Source organism: Panthera uncia (assembly GCF_023721935.1).
Source record: "Panthera uncia isolate 11264 chromosome B3 unlocalized genomic scaffold, Puncia_PCG_1.0 HiC_scaffold_1, whole genome shotgun sequence".
Taxonomy (NCBI): Eukaryota; Metazoa; Chordata; class Mammalia; order Carnivora; family Felidae; genus Panthera; species Panthera uncia.
The window spans coordinates 32,530,196-32,547,490 of NW_026057582.1; the positions used below are offsets into that span (position 1 = coordinate 32,530,196).

At 37.3% G+C, this 17,295-nt stretch overlaps 1 protein-coding gene across 2 annotated transcripts in view; it reads right to left on the reverse strand.

The window, feature by feature from the left end:
- RAD51B (RAD51 paralog B) overlaps positions 1-17,295 on the reverse strand; it is a 572,091-nt gene that overhangs the window by 319,793 nt on the left and 235,003 nt on the right. The gene's annotated exons all lie outside the window — the stretch shown is intronic.

Consider the following 17,295-nt stretch of genomic DNA (forward strand, 5'->3'; position numbering starts at 1 on the left):
CATCACACAAGCCAGAATTGCACTCTTACGCACATATACGAGAGAAATGAAAACTTATTTTCATTTAGAAACTTGTACAGGAATGTCACAGCAGCTTTTTCATAATAGCCCCAAACTGGAAACCACCAAATATCCTTAAAAGGGTATGGTAGGTACATCCATACCACAGAATAATACTCAGCATTAAAAAGGAATGAATTATATATCCACACAACAACTTGGATGAACCTTAAGGAAATTATGCTGAATAATTTGAATAATACTCCCTAGACATTTCTTTGTACCTTCCTGTGAATCTATAATTATTTCAAACTAAAAGTTTTTTTTAATCCTCTTAAAATAAATCATTCAGATTTGAGTGTTCCACCCTTTTGAAGGTAATCTATGTGATTTTAAGTCCTTAGTTCCTTTTTTTTTTTTTTTTTTAACGTATGTATGACCTCTCCCACAGTGGACATTTTTTTTTAACTTTATTTATTTTTTGAGAGGGGAGTGGGGAAGGAGCATGAGCAGGGGAGGGGCAGAGAGAGAGGAAGAGAGAAAATCCCAAGCAGGCTCCAGCCGTCAATGCAGATCATGACCTGAGCTGATATCAAGAGTTGGACTCTTAACCCACCAAGCCAACCAGATGCCCCTGGACTTTGACTTTTAAATAAAAAAATATTTTCTTCCTTTCTCAAACTCAAAAATATATGTGTGTAAATATCCCCTGGTTTCCAACCGGAGTAATCCGTGAGTTGAAATACACAGGAAAAAGAAAATGTCAAATATAACTGAAAACCAGTATGTGACTGCCTTACCTAGAAAGCAGGTAGAATCTTTGCATCTCCAAGTTGGGAAGCACTTAGGGGTCTTCCAGTTGAAATTCCCACCAACATGAAAATCCTTTCTGTAATATCTCCGACTAATCTAACCTTTGAACACATATAGTGACAAAGTAATGGACATTAATTGTTTTGCCCATCCACCACATTCCCCTCTGACAAACACATCCCTCTTTTTCTGTGAACTGCTTTTCTCAACTGTGGTTCTACCAAGAGCCAACTTTTCCCCATACCCTAGTTTAGTTCAGAGAAGGCACCTGAGTCAAACAGTGTCCTGACCCATAGCCTTGGTTGATTTGTCCAGAGTTGGACACCTGATCCAAACTGGACCAGAGCCTTTCCCAAGATTTTTCTCACTAAATGTGATAAAGAGAGTTTCTCTGCAGTGTTGTGAGATAAGAAAAGCAGGCACTCTTAGCAAACATGTTTCATGTCATGTACATGACAAAGAGTCTACAGAGAGAGAAAATAAAGCCAATATACAGAAGAGGAGTTGAGAGAAAGAGAAATAGGGCCAGCTGCGTTTAGGTCTCTGGTTCTAATTGTTTCTGGGGCCCGGTGGGATGTCTGCCCTTCCCACAGTTTAGCTGGTCAATCCTTTCTTTGTTCACATGAAATACTCCTAGTATTTTTCTAATCATTTTCTCTTTTTACCAAGCTAGTGCAAGTCAAATTTCTGCCACATGCAACCAAAAGAATTCTCATAAAAATGGGAGGTCCATAACCTCACAATGAAGCTGGTTCACAGCTCTAATTGTTTACAATGTTCTTCCTCAAGTTGAAAGACAGTAAGCTCCCCTTCGCATTCCACCCATTGCCATACATCCATATCAAGTCTCACCTCTTTTCCAAAGATGAAAAGATCATGATCACATAACCTGTTGTAAACATCCACTACTTTTTGGCTGTACAACATGCATTCCCCTACTATTTTAAAACCACCACCCAATTCTGTGGGGAAAATCACCTTTACCCTATTGAACATAGCCTGGCAGGACTGTGAGGCAAGGTGTCTTACCTTTCACTAACCAAAGAGTGAGCATATGGTCCAAGTCAGACTCCCTAGTCTTGAATCCTGACAAAAATGCTGGAAGTTGCTGAAGCATGATCACTCTGGCAGGGAAGCCATGAAGAATATGACCACCAGGGTTACTGAAACCTCTTGAGCTGCTCTGGCCCCTATCCTTCCTAAGCTTGATTCTTCAACCTTCTCTTGATGACTCTTTAAGCTGCTTTGATACTCTTCTAATCAGATATGTTATTTGTTTCACTAGTTTATGCAGAGGGTCCTAAATTAAACATACCCCAAAAGTTCTTTTTCAGACTAAGTAATTCCAGTTTGTTGAACTGTACTAATTCATGTGACTTGACTTGCAGTCTCTAATCTGATTGATCCCTCCTAAGTAATCTCATTTATCAAAATCTTTCTGAATAGTCAAACAAAAGGTGGTCTGAGCAGAACAGAGATAAAAATAATATGGGCATGTGCTTATGTTAGCACAGCTACAAAGCCCATATCACAGTGTATGAAAATGAGGGCCAATTTTGAGTTTGTAGGCAACTACAATTTGAAGTCTTCTTCATGTTAACTTCTATAAAATTAAATATTTCCTGCCCTACAATATATAGTTGACTTTTCAAAATCTACATAACATTTCAATATGTTGGACTTATGTTGTTCATTTCAGTTTAGTCTACAAAGATTTACTATAAAATAACTAGTGTTCTGATTATGGCTGTCACGGACTTTAGGAATGAACTGAAATAGAGACTGAGTTTTATTCTCTGACGATGTAAGACTATCCTGATCCGACAAAGGAATGAACTAAGAATAATCCTGATTACCAATCTTTATTAAAGGAATTTAAGAATTCTATATTTGGATATTTGGGTTATATAAAAAAAAAATCATCTAATTAAATTTGTATAAAAGGACCTCCAGGCCATTGATACTCAAACAAGTAAAGCCAGACCTTTCTTAGGGGATAAAGAAACAAAATTAGGTAAATAGAAGTAAAACACACACATACACAATCAGGCATACAGACCAGGTATTGAAGACCAGTAGATCACAAAGCCTTATTTGTTAACCCTTAACCATTTGTAACTGCAATGCACTCCTCCTTGATGACCGCAGGAATTCCTTTAGGAAGAGAAGTGAAGCTGCCACTGTGTCACCCTTTCTATCCACTTCAGGTCAGAAACTCATCTCAAAGCTTTAGTAAGAGAATCAATTCCCACACAAAGAGAGTTTGGGGAGATACTAGCTAAAGAAAAATCATTGGACATTTTGTTTGAATTTCTGGGAACTTTTCTATTTTAATTCTAATTGTGGTTGTTAATCTGGGATATGCTCATAAGGAGAAGTTTGAGGAACAAGTACTGCTGTAAAGTAATAGAGGGGATGATGCCTAGGAGGGCAGGCTGGCTGCCAGTCTGTCCCCAACAGTGGTTTTCATTTTGGTGAGTTTTTCTTCACCCATAATCTGAATCACAGCAAATCAATCTCAAAACTGGATCTATTAAAGTCAGCAAGACTGGGACCATATACTAAGAGGAGATCCACATTAACCAAGGTCACAGGAGCTGAGGTATATAATCAGAATACTGATCTACTAATCTTCCAAGAGAAATTCAATTACCACATAGACCAGGAACACTTGGGTCAGCCAGACTAGCATGTTTCTCCCTTCAAGGCAGTCACTATGGACCTGAGGGTGACCTCCAGGAGCTAAGAGCAGTCCCCAACTCTTGCTAGCATTAATAGCAAGAGAACAGGATTTCAGTCCTATAACTGCAAGGGAATGAATTCTGCCAATAACAGGAATGAAAAAAGACCCTGAGCTTCAGATGAGAATTTTGCCAGCCAACACCTTCATTTCAGTTTAAATAGAGAACTCAGCCAGGCTGTCGTGGATTTCTGGCCTACAGAACTGTGAGCTAACAGATAGATGTTATTTTAGGCTGCCAAATTTGTTAACAGTTCATTAATTTGTTATACAGCAATAGAAAACAAATATACCGATAGACCAGTGATTCTCAAAATGTAGTTCCCCAACCAGCGTCAGTATTATCCAAGAACTTGTTAGAAATGTAATTTCTTGGGCCACAAGACTTTGGAGGGGTAGAGCCTACCAATCTGTATTTTAACAAGCCTTCCAGGGGAAGCACACTAAAATTTGAGAATTACTGAAGTACAGGATGCTTAAGTAGGCACAGGCAACTTTCACCTTGTGATTTGACCTTGTCTGTGCTTCATTAGCTTACCAGCATATTTTCTAACTGATATACTCTTTCTTCGGGATGGAATTCATGCTGTCTAGTTCTCCAGTCATCTTTTTTGCTTTGGCATTATACTCTAAGACAATTGTGTAAATACCCACAGTGATCCAGTACTTGATTCCTAGTTTAACACTCTAAGGAAAAGCCTTACTTCCCTCACTAAATAAGGCATCTCATTGTTGTTCCCCTATGGTGTCTACACTGTACCTAATGTCTAACTCTCTAGTAAAGAATAATGTAATGTACTTAAGCCTTTAATGTTGCCTGTGTGTTGCTACCCAAAACGCTCAATTCATACAAGTCTGATAGTCATTTTCAGACTAGAAGTAAGCATCTTGGCTCACTGGATAAAGAAAATGCATAAGGCATAGTAGAAAGAATCTTGGGCAAGCTGTCAAAAGACTGAGATTCCAGTTTAGGCTCTACCATGGAGCAGCTGTATAATCTTAAGCAAGTCAGCTAAAATCTCAAAGCCTCTTTCCTCATCTGTAAAATGAAGAACTTAAAATGGATGATCTGTAATGTCTCCAGCAGCTAAATCATTGTGTGGCTGTCTCATTCATAGTGCGCTCCTTCTAGATTCAAGACTAATGCCCTGGATGATAAAAGAAAAGATATAAAGTAGCAAATGACATTGCAAGTGGCCTGGTTTATAGAGTATCTCAGAAGAAGCAGAAAAGATTAGATACCTTTCCATCTCTAGGAAATTATCTTTGGGATTAAAGAAAAATTAATTTCAATGACATATTAATTTTCAAAATTAGAGGGTAACCAAAACTAAGTTGAAGGTTTAAATTAAAATTACTCAATGCCACTTTATGAGTAAGGGAACAGGGGTGCCTGGGTGGCTCAGCTGGTTAAGCATCCAGCTCTTGATTTCGGCTCAGGTCATGATCTCATCGTTCATGAGATCGGGCCCCATGTCAGGCTCTGTGCAGACAGAGTACAGCCTGCTTGGGATTCTCTCTCTGCCCCTCCCCTGCTCACACTCTCTCTTTCTCTCTCAAAATAAATAAACATTTTTAGATCAAAAAAATTCTTTTAAAGAGTAAGGGAATAACTTACTAAGAGCTGTATATTTAATATCAGGTTCGTTTCATGTGAGAATAGAGATATAGAGCAGGATCTATAATATAAGCCCTTTATTAATGAAACCTGTACGTCTGTCATATTCAATCTGGAAATTACAGAAAATTTGATTGCTGAAAAACTTGACTCTTGTGATCTAATTATTTTACCTCAGATTACCTTTTCTAAAAGTTTATTTCTCTGAGTAAGAATCTAAAACAGAGAGAGGGAAACAAATAGGATTAAACTTCTAATGGAATTACGTTTAATCTTCTAAAGGAAGAATCTGGGAACAACCAATACCAGGCCCATATTCTAACTTGCAAATAAAGCCATTTTTGCAAGGTTTCAACATTTCTCTTAATAGTCTTTGGTCCCAAGTGATTCTACCAAGTGATTTACCAGCAGTAAAAAGAATTTTCACTTTAAAGTTAAGATAAAGAATTTGTTTAGGTTTTTTTAATTGAGTCATACATTCATTTTTACATTCAGTTCAATAGATGTTCGTTGATCATCTACCATACTCTCCAAGCTTTATGCTAGCAACCTGGGAATAAGCAGCCTGGTACCTACACTCAAGGAGCTTATATGCCTGGGATAGCCAGACTAATTAATAGGCAATTCTATCAATAGATACAATGAAAGCTCGAAAATTCAAATCTAAATCTGATTATAGATTAAAGGAAAGGACAACAATCAGTTCTATTTAACCTTGTAACAGATGATAAATCACCATCTCTAGGTGTTAAAGTAATAGTTGAAAGCAACATATTCTTCCTGTCATGATGATATGAACGTAAGCAGAATACTTCTTTGGTACTTATGGTTCTCCAAGGATGAAAAGCACTAAGGCATGTACATGTGTTGTAATGTGCAATTGTCATTTATGCCTCCTATTATTATGCAGCGCAACTAACCTTAGAAAACAGGCCCCCTTTTTTTCTCCTGTTCATACAACTCAAGGCCACCATTCCCTGTATAAGTTCAACATTCATTCAGTAGAAATGTAATGAATACTCTCTGTGTCCCAGAATTATGGTAGGCCCTGAGGAAATACAGATGGAGGGCAAGTCATGTCTCCATGGAATCTGCATGGAGAAATCTGCATCTAATAGTAGAAACAACTATATCAACAAGTCATTGGAATAATGTGTAAATAATCCTAGCAGAGATGAGGAAGTGAACAGACCTTATTGGAAGAAAGTAGGTGGACTGAAGTATGTGCTTGATCTATGGCTACATTCAAGGGAGAGGGTGCAAAAAGGAATAAGACAAAATCTCTACCTTAACTTCAGAGGTAGATGTGGAGAGAAGTGAACAAATATTTCAGAGGCAGATTGAGATTTACGATAAGTGCTTTTATGGAAGTGGAAAGTGCTTTGAAAGAGCAGAGCAGGGAAGACTTTTCTTTGCACAAGGCATTGAAGAAGGCTTCACAAAGAAGGTGGTATTTGAGGTGGCTCATTGGCTTATACTCTGGAAGGTTCTATTTATATCAGCAGACATAAATGATTTCAGTTCTGAAGAGGTGCTTTTAGACTTTCTCTTCCTTTAAAGCCTTGATAGAGAAACTGCAATAAGCAAATATATTTGAATCCACCCAAACACCTTGACATTCTCATTCCACACATTTCACACATGGTATCTTTTATGTCTGGGAAAGTAGACTAGGAAATGGTTCAAATACCCCAGGGCCTCAAAACATATACGTTGGAAAGTGTACCTAATTTCCAAAAAAGGTCGAGTTGCAAAAGAATCCATTTTGATTGGAAAACAAGCTGTTCACTTCTGGGTATGGAGCAGCTGCTGCAGCAGAGGCACAAGGGAAGTAAAAGGCACCTCTGCTGTCAGGAAAGGCCTTGTGCAGCCTCTTGTTCAAACCAGCAGCAATCTCACACTGACCACAGTGGCACATGTAAAACCCATTTGTAGGGTGGAGAGGTAGGTCGAGTTTGATACAGTTGTTCAAAGGAGTGGAACACTCCTGACTGCTGCTTCTAATCTTTGCTGACAGTGATTTGGGACTGGAAGACTTGAATACAGAATAATCCATAAAGAAGGAAAGGAATTTTGCAACTGCTGAGTGTGAGTTGCTTTCTGGCACACATAAGAGTTAAATGGCTGCCCCAGAAAAATTATATGCACAACAACAGAACCAAAGTAGTGAAAGTGGTCAAGAAATTAGGCCATACTAACTAAAAGCTAAGTATGAATATTTACAAGCTGATAGAAAGAATGATGATCTGGGGGCTACTACAGGAAAATAACAGTATTATCATCAGCCCAAAGAAACTGCATCGCTCAAAGACATAGATGTATGAATTCAATCTCCATTACAGTTATGCAGCCAAGTTATTCACATCAGATCTAGCACCTGAGAAGCCACGGGGGAACACCACGTTGAATGAGATAGAGTGTGCATCAACATAAATACTGATAGTCATTATGAAGATCAGATATGGGCGTGTCTTGCTTTGACTTCACAGGTATTATTTCAGTAACTTTTATAGACTCTTTACATATGATCCTAGAGTATCATGGTGCCTTATTCTATTTATTACACTTGTAAATGACACCAAAGAATGGGCTTTGATGGAACCACAGTTCTAAGAACAGAGACTACCATCAAATTTCATGGCAGATTATGTGATATTTAAGATCGACTGTCTCATCATCCAAAAAGAGGTTAACCTTTAAAAATAAATCCCTCAAATATCTAAATGGTTCCAATCTCTCCAGAAGTGAGGCATTTTTGACTTTCCCCAGGCATATCCGATCCTCTTAGTAATCAAGTTGACTAAATCCAAACTGTACAGATTATCCCTACAGACCTGGGTGTGTGCCCTTTAACCAAAGTGCACCGCCACTGCTCACATTTTCGCTCAGCCTGCATGCCCTGTGACTTGTATTCATGAAGCCCCAGTTCTAAGAGTTATCAGACTCAGTCCACATTTAGCGGAACAGAGGGCACTGAGAATCACACAGTCAGCTACCGACCAACGACTGCATGTGCTTTTTCCATTGCATCTTTTCTTCCAGCTCTCATGGAAACAAGCATTGCCACAGCCTCTGGATGAGCCAGCAGAGCCCAGTCATCTGGCAACCATGACTGGTCTCTGGCATCTGAGAAGAACATCAACGAAAGAAAACGAGAGGATAAAAAAAAGAAGTGAACACAGACAGTTCATTTCTCCCCTTCTTAAATTCTGCAGTTCCACTTGCCTGACTCGACATTAATTTTGTTTTGAATGCTATATAAATTAATGTTGGAGCCCTATCCAGTTTTCAGACCTCTTTGCCGTATGCCTAGAATAGGGCTCAGTAATGTTACTGCTGGCATGAGGGCTCCATAAAGCTGACAGCTCACTGACATTTTAAATAAGGATATAATTCTCATCCATAATGACATTCTGTGGGAAAATTTTGCTTTGTCGCCTGTTTGTCATGAGAACTTGAGAAAGTTACATAATCTCTTTCAATTGTACCTTTATCTCAGCATTAAAATGAGAGCAAGAAAACCTGTCTTCTTTTTTATTATTATTAACTGCAAGGGCTATTGATTATTTAAGATGAACAAAAACTATTTGCAAACTAATGGACATCAAGGAGCTAGTCCACTGTTTTACCTTAGGAAACACTCTTATAAGGCCTCAAAGAACAGAAATGTCACAGTTGTGTGACCTCTGAGTTCTCTGCTAGTTGTCTTAATGACCTTATGGCAATGCATTTGGTGTTCCCTATTAAGCAAGATGTTGGTCTTATATATATACATATGTGTGTGTGTGTGTGTGTGTGTGTGTGTGTGTGTATGTGTGTATGTGGGGAAAAGTATCCTTACATGAAAAACAATACAGTGTAGTAGGTAAAAGCACAGGCTGGAATGAAATTCTTCTACAGACAAACTGTGTTGTCTTGATTAAATAAATTACTTAACCTCCTTGCTTTGGAAGACAATGTTATTGCCTCATAAGGCTTTGGGAAGAATTACACCCAGTTAGAACTCACAAAGTGCTTAGAACAGTGCCTAGAATGTAGTTAGCATTCACAGTACAGGTGCTTGTGAATACTGCCAGTCCAGGGACCTCACCAAACCAGTACTTGTTCACATCAATTTTTAATTGGCAGGTTTTTAGGCCAAATAAATAGTTTAAATGTCTAGCCCTAAACCCACATTGGGCAAGTTTTCTATAGAAATTCTCACAAGGGCAGAGATTTTTGTTGCCCAGTGTCTAGAATGGTGCCTAGTAAAGAATAGGCACTCGATAAATATTTGTTGAATGAATGTATGAATGGGAGACCCCCCTCCACACCCACACCCACACACACACACACACACCTCTTCCCCCAATCCATCCAGAGTCATAGCTGAGAAGAGCAGGTCTCCTACTTCAGGGGCACTTTTCCCTAGTTTTCCCATTTTGGTCATCACCCTTTGGAGTCTCAGCTATAAGCAGGAGGCTCCCATTTACTCTTTTATCCTGCTCACACTCCAGCTTTATCTTCTATTCCCTTAACTCGGAATGTGCCATGGGTCCATCAGAACCCTGACTCCAGTTCACCAAGGACCGGCAGCTGCTCTCAGGGGAAAATCCTTCCAAATATTTTTCTTCTGAGAAATGTTGTTTTTTCAGTGATTTCTGGCCAACACTTACTTTTCTTACTTTATCTCCAGATGAACCATGCTTCAAAAAGACAGATTTTACATTTTAACCAGAATTTTTAGGTATAATGTACTCATCTTCTATCAGATTGCTAGAAGTAGAATTCTCTATAACCATTTCTTTAAAATGGAAAGAATAGGTTATAAGAAAGTTAAGGCCTCTGAGTTTTGTCATTATGTCTTTAACCCTTGGAAGTTAGAGAGTTTTTTCTTTTGTGTTCCAGATTAGAACACATTATTATCTCATAGATTAACAACACTAGCTATAACTTATTTATTGAGTACTCCTGTGCACCAGGCATTACACATATATTATCTCTAGTCATTACCGTAACTTTGCAAGTATTCTTTATTAGCTTTATTTTAAAAGTGAAGAAACTGAAAGCCAGAGCATTTATGAAACTTTTCTAATAATTCAAAGTAGTAAGAAGTTGTAGCAGACAAGTATTATGGCACATGCCTACCCATATTCCTCTAAGAGATGTTATTTTACCCTGTTAAGGGGTAGCAGCCATGGTTTATATCATATGATCCTACCACCATGTGCCTGTCACCTGGATGAAAGGTACTGAATTGACCTAAGAATACACAACTTATAGGTTAGTTAGTGCCCTCCGACAAAACTCAACATTGATCTGGGCCAATCCCCTTTTTTCATAAAAACTTTGCTAGTGGTGGATTATCTCAGTCAAAATTTCCTTTAAAAAGTTAAGTGTTAGGAAAAACAAAAAGTTACAAAGTTCTAAATGGTCAGAGTCTTGAGAACAAGTGACAAAGGGCTTTATTTTTCAGCCTTCTGACACATTTATCTTTGTAAATTCAGTGTTTCCTATTTAAATAAGAAAAATGGGGCACCTGGGTGTCTCAGTCAGTTAAGCACAGGACTTCAGCTCAGGTCATGATCTTGCGGTCTGTGGGTTCGAGCCCTGCTTCAGGCTCTGTGCTGATAGTTCAGAGCCTGGAATCTGCTTCAGATTCTGTGTCTCCCTCTCTCTCTCTCTGCCCCTTTCCCACTCACTCACTCACTCTCTCTGTCTCTCTGTCTCTCTCTCAAAATGAATAAACATTAAAAAAAAAATTTTAGTAAGAGGGCCACCTGGGTGGCTCAGTCAGTTGGGCGTCCGACTTCGGCTCAGGTCATGATCTCGTTGGTTCGTGGGTTCGAGCCCCACATCGGGCTCTGTGCTGACAGCTCAGAGCCTGGAGCCTGCTTTGGATTCTGTGTCTCCCTCTCTCTGTGTGTTCCTCCCCTGCTCGTGATCTGCCTCTCTCCCTCAAAAATAAATAAACATTAAAAAAATTTTAATAAGAAAAATAACCTAATTGGAAGTGCTGTAAGGAACAATACAATAACTTCTATTATAAAATTATTCCACTTCTTTCTTAAATCTCAAGTATTTATGAGGAAAGGGGAAAAAAGAGGCACAATTTTTAAAAATTTCCCTGTTTGGAATTGGTTAACTTTAAAGCACTTACAGTTTTGACACAGTCCCTTATTGTACTAGAAGGAGCTCAAGTCAATTGTAGCACTGAAAAAAATGTGTTCATTGCCTTTAATAATACTAATCCATCCACTTATATACATTTGGTGAGCACCTACTGTGCTCTTAGAATTGTGCTGGGAGCTAGGAAATACAATGGTGAACAAAGCAGACTTGGTTCTTGCCTTCATAGTATTTATGTTCTAACAGGGAAAAGACATCAAACAAATTGCACAAATAATTACAGTAGCAAACAGTGCTAAAAAAGGGAAATAAGATATCTAATAGAAGGACTAAATAATGAAAAGCTAGCACAAAAATATGAATATTACAGATATATCTCACTCATTATAGATACAAAATTTTAGGGGTGCCTGGGTGGCTCAGTCGGTTAAGCATCCGACTTCAGCTCAGGTCACGATCTCGCGGTCCGTGAGTTCAAGCCCCGCGTCGGGCTCTGGGCTGATAGCTCAGAGCCTGGAGCCTGCTTCCGATTCTGTGTCTCCCTCTCTCTCTGCCCCTCCCCCGTTCATGCTCTGTCTCTGTCTCAAAAATAAATAAACGTTAAAAAAAAAATTTTTTTTTAATTTTTTTTAATAAAATTAGGAAAAAGAATCCACCTTGTAGCACCTTGAAACAATAATCACCATGACCAAATGGGGTTCATATAGGAATATAAGGATAATTCAATATTAAGAAATCTGATAATTCAATATTAAGTAATCATATTAGAAGATCAAAAGAGGCAAATTATATATATATAAAAGAGGTAATCTATATTACATATATCACGTATAATAGACATGATAGAAGGCATTTTATAAAATTCACCAAATTCTTGACTAAAATTCTTAATTCAATAAGAGTATGTATTTTTATTAACTTCTTACTACATTCCAGGCAGTTTTCTAAGCACTTTAGTGAGTTTTAACTCATCTAATACTTCCAAAAACCCTACAGGCAATGATATTATGGCCAAATCATACAAGGCCTCAGAGGCCTTGCTGAAGATTTTGGATGGTTTCATAAGGACAATGGGAAGCCACTGAAAGGGTGAAGCAGAAGAAGGATGTAATCAGATTTGCGTTTTACAAAAGATCACACTACCTACAATAGAGAGTACAAGAGCAGATATGCAGCAACCAAGTAGAAAGCTATTAGAGTAGTCCTACTGATTAACAGAAACATTGGACCTGCCAAGTTAAAAACCTGGGAAATTATTAAAAATTTAACTGGGGAGAGCTACTAAGAGTTATTGAACAGTGAGATAATACATGTACAGATGTAATTTAGGTGAGTTGGAAGGGGGAAGAGAGAAGTAGTGAGAACAGTTAGGAAATGACTGCAATGTAGATAAGGCAGTCATTCTGGGTAATGAGACTTTGAACTAAAGTGATGGCAGAACAAATGGAAGGTAGATAGAGATACAAGAGACTGTCAGCACCGGGGAAAAAACTCCCTGAGCTCCATATACACCTGCACCATGCTTATGGATAGTTTTGTTGCTTTCATGCACTTTGAGCTCCTTTGTGCCTAAGCATATCTTACTCTTCTTTTTATTGCAGCAATCAGCACAAACTAGGCACATTGTAGGGTCACGACAAGTCAAATAAATGAAACAATAAACAAGACAGAATAAAAAAGATAAGACATAACAAATGTTGGTGAGGACACAGAGAAAAGAAGTGCCCTCTTGCACTACTGGTGGGAATGTAAATTGGTGCATGCACTGTGGAAAACAGGGAGGAAGTTCCTCAAAAAATTAAAAATAGAAATACTGTATGATCCAGTAATTCCACTACTGGGTATTTACCTAAAGAATACAAAAGCACTAATTCTAAAAGATATATGCATCCCTATGTTTACTGCAGCATTATTTACAATAGCCAACCCAGTGGAAGCAACCCAGTGTCCATCCACAAATGAATGGATAAAAAAGATGTGGTATGCATGTGCGTGCGCACACACACACACACACACACTATGGAATATTACTCAGCCATAAAAGGAGTGGGATCTTGCCATTTGCAACAACATGGATGAATTTAAAGGGTAAAATGCTAAGGGAAATAAGTCAGACAAATACCTTATGATTTCACTTATATGTAGAACCTTTTAAAAACCAAACGAAAACAAAGGAAATGAACAAAGAAACAAAACAAACGGACTCATAAATACAGAGAACTGGTGGATATCAGAGGGGAAGTGGGGGGGGAGGATGGGAAAAATAGATAAAGGAAATTAAGGGGTACAAATGTCCAGTATTCAAATAAAGTCATGGAGATAAGAAGTACAGCATAGGGACAACAATATTTTAATAATGTTGTATGGGGAAAGGTGGTGACTACACAGCTCAGTGAGAACTGAGTAGTGTATAGACTTGTTGCATCAATATGTTGTACACCTGAAACTAATATAAAGCTGTATGTTAATTATACTCCAATTAAAAAAACCCTCAAATACAGGGAAAAAAACAAACCCCAAATACATAGACAAGTAATTTGAACAAAGTGGTGTTCCGTCAACTCTTCTACTGTATTATAGACTATAAAATAAAGCTAGGGGGAAAAAAAAGAATGGGCAAGACAATGACAACATGGATATTTTGGGAATCACATTCAGAGTCTATGGCTCTTTCCTTTTTTTTTTTTTTTTTTTTTGGCAAGGGTGGGGAGGGAGGTGGGATGTGGTCCTTTTTTTTTTTAAATGTCCTCATTGGGAACTGGCACAAATTGGGAGAGACCAAGGACACAGGACAACAAAATGAAGTAGTGTGGGATCCTGGATTGCATCCTAAAGCACAAAGAATATTAGTAGGGAAAACGAGAAAAATTTAAGTAATGTCCGTAGATTAACAAATATTGATGTTGATATTGATCTTGATAACTGTATTGCGTACGTAACTGTATTAACTTAAGTTAGATGTTTGCATTAAGAGAAGCTGGGTGAAGGATATACAGTAACTCTCTGTACTATTTTTACCACTCTTTTTTTAAGTGTAAATTATTTCAAAATAAGAAGTTAAAAAATAAATACCTTTGTTGATGGCAAATCTTTCTTTTCTTTTTTTTTTTTTTAAAGTATAGAACGGATTGACAACAAAAAAATTTAGTGCAGAACAAAGGCTGGTGAAAAGGTCAGTAATCTTTCTGGGTAATAAGTTTCTTTGCAAGAAGAGGAGCTGATTAAAAAAACATGGTATGACTTTAAGTAAATATGAGACTGTTTTCCCTTACAGTTCATAAATGGCCTCTAAAGGCAATTCAAAAGGACAAATCCTAAAAATATTTTTTGCAATGACAGCATTGTTGGATTAGTATAAAGAATGGCTACATTGAAGAACAGCAGTTTGGTATATTTATTTTCAAAAAATCACTCTTCATTACCTTCTGGTCACACCTCAGGGTGTTTTAGCAGTTTCTGTGCACTCAGTAAGTAAAAGTTAATTGAATGCAATAATTTATCATGTCTCCTTCTGCTTTCTAATGTAGTAGCCACATCATTTTTTAAACCTCTTCTGTTATGGAAGATCTTGTTTTACCTTTTTGAGGTTGTGAGCAAATTTATTACTCTTTAGCAGAAATTTGCTATTCTTTGCTGGGTGGGGGGGGGGGGGGGCGGTGAGGAAAGTACAAAGAGAAACAGTGACAGAGAGAGCAGCCACAGGCAGTGTGTAGCCAACAAGGTCAGCTCTCCCAGTCACACCTCTATTGGTCTCATTGTGTATTCTCTCTCCATCAATGCTGAGCATCCACTGGAAATATTCACCAATCTGTTGGTCGTGACTTATGCAGTATTTTATGAAGAATTTAAAACTCCGGACCTATCCATGCGTTAATAAGCTTGGATATTCATTCATTAGAATTTGTGTTGGAAGGTCTTTAAGCCACATAACCAAAAAATAAAAGAAAATCATATATAAAATTACATAAACAATTATGCAAACAGGCACTATATCAAGTCTATAACAAAACAGAAGCATTTTATTTATTTCCCTGATGAACCAATGTGGTAGAGGCTATAGGCCCACACCTTAGAATCAACGTCTTAATTTTTGTCACTCTTCTTTTGCCACTTAATTTGCCTACATTTTGCCCGTCTTGCTTATAAAACAGATGTAATAACATTGTTACCTTCCAGGGAACTTATGTAAATCAATGAATATGGCTATAAAACATTTTGCAAACATGAAGTGCTACGTACTTACTAATTCCTTGACTGTGCTCATTATATTGCCCACTTTGAACCTTAATATTTGCTTATAACTCTACACTTCAGATTTCCCCAAGGAAGAAATTCCAACTTTACTTGCCTGTGGCTTTATAGACATTTCTTTATATAAGCAAAGTCCCAATTCAATAGGACGCAGAACCATGAACAAACACTACTAACCGAAAACCAAGCGGTATTCACAGATGCTCTCAGCCTGTGAATGTACAAAATGCACCTTAGTAATAGTTAAGCACATTCATTCAACATTTCCAGTTGGGGACTATAACAGAAATGTAATGACTTACAGAGTTAGATAGTAAAAATTAAAAGTTCACAACATAATCTAATGAATCTCAAATTCTCTGCTTAAACAGAAGACCGTATTTTCTCACTATTCAAAGGGCAGAATCCTATGAAGGCTAAAAGAAAATTTTACATCTGAACAAGATTTGAGTAATTTAGCCTGTTGCTCTAGTTTTACACATTTCCTCAATGAATCACTTTACTGCTACTCATGCTCTGTCTTAACCCATCTGATACTATCATCAACTTGAAAACACAGTGTCATACTAAAATTACTAAGAGACAGTACATGAAATATCCTGCCCGGTATCTGTTATATACAGTAAGCACTCAATACATAGTACTTATAAAAAAATTACATGTAAATAAGAATTAACTCTGACAAATCAGTTGATGTCCAATGAAAATAAGAATTATGGAAGACTTCAAGGAACACCAATATTTTTACTTGTACTTTAAATCCATGACAAAGAAACACAGTTTGATAAATACATAGCCTATATTTTGATAATAAAAAACTCATCACAAAATGAAAGATGGTAGCTATAGTTGTGGTGAATCCTTATGTTGTATACCTGATACTGTGTGTCAACTATGCTCCAAAAAAGATTTGTTTAAAAACCTCATCACACTGAGAGTAACAAGATTAAGAAAACAAATACCTTTGATGTAATAATTTTTATATGTTGATACATTATAAACCATAAGACAGAAAGCATCATATATTACTACATAAATTTAATGGCAAAATGCTGTGTATAGCCCACAAAAGCTTCAATTGAAAGAGTGACTCTCACACTAAGATGGCAAATAAGAAAAGTAACTGTTTTGTGATTGTAATTACACTCAGATTGCATATATGAAGGATGAATATTATAGCAAGTCAGTATGCAATCTGTATACGTGGGTCAATGTGAAACAAATGGTTTTCTAATATTGTAACTTGGAACAATTCCTATTATTAACAGAAAATAGTTCAATTCCACCTTAACAGATTCAGATAGAAGACAAAATTATATATATATATATATATATCATATATATATATGATTTAGTGCAACTCATGTTCAGTGAGGCTAAAGGGTTTACTAGGACTTGAGATTGGACAGCTGTCACTAATAATGATCACAAGTATGTAGGATAAAATAGGAAACAACCATAAGTGCCACAACTCCTAGGGCATCAGTGAGTTCACACAAAATAAAAACTGTATATGTGCTGAATGTGGAAAAACTCATGGAAAGTTTAAGACTCCTTTCACATCAGAAAATTCATACTGGAGAGAAATTATGTCTGTACTCAATGTTGGCAGGCCTTCAGAAGTCAGAGTTGATTACTCATCAGAAGAATTAATATTGCAGAGAAACCTCACGGAAATAGTATCCTTGGGAAATCTTTTGCTATGGAATCACATCTTCAAGTGCATCAGTTAATTTACACAGCAGAAAAACCTCTATATGAACTA